The sequence below is a fragment of the Stenella coeruleoalba genome (assembly GCF_951394435.1).
Source record: "Stenella coeruleoalba genome assembly, chromosome: 8".
Classification (NCBI taxonomy): domain Eukaryota; kingdom Metazoa; phylum Chordata; class Mammalia; order Artiodactyla; family Delphinidae; genus Stenella; species Stenella coeruleoalba.
In genome coordinates this window covers 53892963-53898210 of record NC_137154.1, presented here as the reverse complement: position 1 = coordinate 53898210, position 5248 = coordinate 53892963, and the positions used below count along the sequence as shown (strand labels likewise).

General features: G+C 45.5%; 1 pseudogene across 1 annotated transcript; it reads right to left on the bottom strand.

Moving 5' to 3' along the window:
* Positions 1-1889: 1889 nt before the first annotated feature.
* LOC307190245 (prefoldin subunit 4-like) lies at positions 1890-2416 on the bottom strand (annotated as a pseudogene). Its single transcript has one exon. The product of its transcript is annotated as a prefoldin subunit 4-like (transcript).
* Positions 2417-5248: the final 2832 nt, after the last annotated feature.

Genomic DNA, 5248 nt, shown 5'->3' with positions numbered 1-5248 from the left:
AAGATCCCAGTGATTCACAAGCACATGAAAGTCTAAGAAGCACTGTTCTTGGCGTTGACCCCATTTTACACTAAAGAATGGCCTTGGGACTTCCCTGGTGGCGCAGTGGTTAAGATTCCACCTGCCAGTGCAGGGGGCACGGGTTCGAGCCCTGTTCTGGGAAGATCCCACATGCCGCGGAGCAACTAAGCCCGCGAGCCATAACTACTGAACCCACGTGCCACAACTACTGAAGCCCACGCGCCTAGAGCCCGTGCTCTGCAACAAGAGAAGCCACCGCAATGAGAAGCCCGCAGACTGCAACAAAGAGTAGACCCCGCTCACCGAAACTAGAGAAAGCCCGAGCACAGCAACGAAGACCCAATGCAGCCAAAACTAATTAACTAACTAAATAACTAAATAAATTTATTTAAAAAAAAAACAAAAGCATGGCCTTGAGAGGAGAAATCCTCTCCCAGTTTCCCACAGCAAGTCAGTGACAGCCTAAGCCTAGAGCCCAGCACTCCTGGCCTCATCCTAGGTCCTTGGACTAGTTCTGCCTCATCCTGGCCTCCCATGCAGGAAGCTGTCCTTCCTAACTGAGTATGTTCAGGACAGAAAGGACTGAAACTGGGGTAGAAGAGCCCTGGTTGGGAAGACAGGGACCTGGAGTCTGATCCCGGCTCTGTTAACAGCTCAAGGTGTAATCTGTGCTCTTGGGGCCTCAGTTTCCCCTGTGGTTCTCTGAGATGGGCTGGAGTAGGCAATTCAACCGGGTAGTACAGACAACCATGTTCATTTTCTCACAGCTGCCTGGTGAGGCAGGCAGGGCAAGAAACACCATCCCTGTTCTACAGATGGGGAAACCGAGGCCCCGCAGGCAGTGGCTTCTCCGAGGCTGCCAGTCCTGGCTGCCTTGCACCGTTCTGCCTAGCCCAGGCGACCCTGAAACATGCCCCTCGAGCCAGCCTTCCTCTCTAATGGTTCTTTCAGCTCCTGTCAGTTATCAGGAGCCCTGGCTCGGCTGACAGCCAGCGTGTCTGCTGCTGATGCTTGGATGCCCACATTCCTGGGCTGTGACAGGGAGCACACCCGGAGCCCAGGCTGGGGGCACCCGGAGGGGTTCCACTTGGCTGCAAGCCCTGGGGCCCGGCTGTCTGGGGAGTGTCAGGAAGCAAAGAACTTTCTCTCCTTCTTACTGATGGGGGCAGGGGGAGATGTCTCTAGAGGCTGATATGGCAGGAGCTGGATAGGGTGCAGGCTCAGCCGGGCCCTGAGGCAACACCCGGCCCTACGGAGGACAGACGGAGCGGCAGGGGTGGGGGAGTGCGGAGGCAGGAAGTGTGAGGGGGCAGGAATGAGGCTAGGGGTCAGTGGCTGATCAAAGGAGAGCCATCTGAGCCGCAAGACTGAAAGACCTCAGGCTAGAAAGCCAGACCTAGCTGGATTTGTGTCCAAGCTCTGACATTTCTTAGCTGTGTGACTAGGGGTGAGGCTCCCACCACCTCTGACCCTCAGTTTCTTCATCCTTAAAGTCCTTAACACAGCCTGGTACATCCACAGCAAGCCTGCAGCGGAGCCCTTCTGAAGCCAGAGACACTCAGGGTTCACTCTCAGACTGGAATTGCATTTAAGAAGTGCACCTAAACAGATAAAGCCAATAGAATAATTTATCCTTCTTTTTTTAAAAAAAAGTCATTTTAAACATTATTCAAGTTTAATACAGAGGACAAACTAGTGGTTACCAGTGGGGAGAGGGAAGAGGGGAGGGGATTAAGAGGTTTAAACTATTATGTGTAAAATAAGCTACAAGGATATATTGTACAACTCAGGGAATATAGTCAATATTTTATGATAACAAAAGAATTATTCAAGTTTATTAAACAAATTTTTAAGGTCTTATAAGATGTTCAACTTTCATCAGCTTCACGATTTATGTTGCTCCCAAATTTTGCATATGACTGAACTTCCAAATCTAATACTCACTGAATTGACTGCAGTCTGGATTCTAAGGCATCAATTTCTTCTTGTAAATTTTTCTTTGCTTCTTCTAACACTTCTTGTGCTCATTGTTGAGAATGGCTCATGAAAACATCGCCAATTTTAAATCATTTTGATATCATTAAGCAGTCATCACCTGCAAGCATGATGTCCCCACAAGCATCTTCCAGATTTCGAAGTTGTTTCTTTTTTACTTCTATTTCTTCCTTCAGTTCTGGGATTCTACTTGTCTTCTGTGCAAATGTGTCTTTTGTTTGTCTTCGAAAGTAACATTGACATCTTCTGCAGCCACCTTCTTCACAGTGGCTGCCATCTTGGTAGAATCATCCATTCTTTACTTGATTCTGTTGAAAAGAAAAGTGAATCTAAAAACACTCGGTGCAGTGCTCTCAGAATCCATTTTCTTCTGTCCACTTCTGTCCTCTGCTTAGTTTGGCTGCTCTCACCTCAAAGGCCCTGTAAGCCTCCAACCCTAAACTATTCAGCTCTTTCTCATTTCCCTCACCTCACCCCCAGTACTTTATTAAGCGGATTAACTTGGCCCCTTGTCCAGCAATAGGGAAAATAAAGGGAAAAACTGCGGGATCCCTCATAGGATTCCCTTTGGCAGGATGGGATCCTGTGTAGTGACCCCTGTCCCATTCCCATTACTACTATTATTTAAAGCTGTGACAGGACAAAAATGATTAACATATGAGTATTCAAGAGCTTGTCCTAACCCCTGCCCACTAAAAAGACCACATTTTCCCTTCAGTTTCTGCCCATCCTCGCCTGTAAGGAGGGTCTTGCAATGCCAGGTAGAATCTTTTACTTTGGGAATGGAGAACAGAGTTGGAGGGAAAGCAGAGAGGAACCAGATCAGAGGGCAGCAGGGAGGGGGAGGGACTTGGCAAAAGAAGTTAAACCTATTTACTTTCTTAAGAATACAGGAGGGAGGTTTCACTACTGCCCAAGATGTAGAAAGCTGGAAGGAGAAGTGCCCCCATCCTCACAAGAAAAAGCCAGATAAACTACAGATAAGATTATAAAGAGGCAGCTTTGGGAGTGAGGATGTGCAGGACTCTCATCTGGAACAAAACCCTTAAGCTACTTGGGCAAAGGTAGCGAACATTTTTGTCCCCAGGGGCACAGGCAAGATCCCACTGCTGATGAGAGAAGGCTAAAAGAAAACTCCCTCTACCCTGATAGAGGGCAGGGAACTGTCCCAGGCCCAGAAGCCTGAACTAATACCACTGCTAGAGGTCCCCTCCTGCCGGAGGAGGGCAGGAAATCCTATTCAGTGCAAGACTCACCACAAATGTAAGGCAGAGATTGGCTTCCATGGGGAGGAGGGGCAGGAACACTGAGAAAGCCCCACCTCTGAGGCCCAGGCACACAGGTCCAGCCTAAGACTCAGCCAGACCCATGACAAAGAGGACATCTCCCCACTCACTGATCCAGACGTTGGGACTATCAGAGGAGGACTTTAAAATACCTAAAATTAATATATTATAGAATCTAGTGGAAAAGGTGGACAACACACAAGAACAGATGGAAGAATTTCAGCAAAGAGATGGAAACTCAGATTGAGTCTAGTGGAAATCCTAGAAATAAAAATCACAGTATCAGAGATGACAAATTCCTTCAGTGGCTCGTCAGTAGACTGAAAATGGCTGAGGGGTGATTCAGTGAAGACAGACCAATAGAAATTACCTAAACTAAGACACAAAGAAAACAAGAGTGACAAAAAACAAACAAGCAAAACAGAGAACTCAAGAGCTGTGAGATAATATCAAACAGTCTAACGTAAGTGTAATTGGAGCCCCAGAAAGGGGAGAGAGAGTGAGAGCAAGAGTGAGGGTCCTTTTATTGTTCAAGAGGAGGGTAGGGCTTCCCTGGTGGTGCAGTCGTTGGGAGTCCGCCTGCCGATGCAGGGGACAAGGGTTCGTGCCCCGGTCTGCGAAGATCCCATATGCTGCAGAGCGGCTGGGCCCGTGAGCCATGGCTGCTGAGCCTGCACGTACGGAGCCTGTGCTCCGCAACAGGAGAGGCCGTAACAGTGAGAGGCCCATGTACCGCAAAAAAAAAAAAAAAAAGAGGAGGGTAAAGATATTAACTACATTGGATTTTGGTAAATTCATGATGCTCTTTTAATGTCTAAAGAAACCACTAAGAAGATAAAAACAGAGCATATATCTTGATATGATTTCAATTTTCTTAAATTTACTGTGGCTTGATTTGTGACCCAAGATGTGATCTATCCTGGAGAATATTCTGTGCGCACTTGAGAAGAAAGTGTAATCTGCTGTTTTTTGATGGAATGTCCCATAAATATCAATTAAATCTATCTGGTCTATTGTGTCATTTAAAGCTTGTGTTTCCTTATTTATTTTCTGTTTGGATGATCTGTCCATTGATGTAAGTGAGGTGTTAAAGTCCCCCACTATTATTGTGTTACTGTCGATTTCCTCTTTTATAGCTGTTAGCAGTTGCCTTATGTAATGAGGTGCTCCTGTGTTGGGTGCATATATATTTATAATTGTTATATCTTCTTCTTGGTTTGATCCCTTGATCATTATGTAGTGTCCTTCCTTGTCTCTTGTAACATTCTTTATTTTAAAGTCTATTTTATCTGATATGAGAATTGCTACTCCAGCTTTCTTTTGATTTCCATTTGCATGGAATATCTTTTTCCATCCCCTCACTTTCAGTCTGAATGTGTCCCTAGGTCTGAAGTGGGTCTCTTGTAGACAGCATATATATGGGTCTTGTTTTTGTATCCATTCACTGAGCCTGTGTCTTTTGGTTGGAGCATTTAATCCATTCACGCTTAAGGTAATTATCGATATGTATGTTCCTATGACCATTTTCTTAATTGTTTTGGGTTTGTTTTTGTAGGTCCTTTTCTTCTCTTGTGTTTCCCACTTAGAGAAGTTCCTTTAGCATTTGTTGGAGAGCTGGTTTGGTGGTGCTGAATTCTCTTAGCTTTTGCTTGTCTGTAAAGCTTTAGATTTCTCCATCAAACCTGAATGAGATCCTTGCCGCGTAGAGTAATCTTGGTTGTAGCTTCTTCCCTTTCATCACTTTAAGTATATCATGCCACTCCCTTCTGGCTTGTAGAGTTTCTGCTGAGAAATCAGCTGTTAACCTTATGGGAGTTCCCATGTATGTTATTTGTCATTTTTCCCTTGCTGCTTTCAGTAATTTTTCTTTGTCTTTAATTTTTGCCAATTTGATTACTATGTGTCTCGGTGTGTTTCTCCTTTGGTTTATCCTGTATGGGACTCTC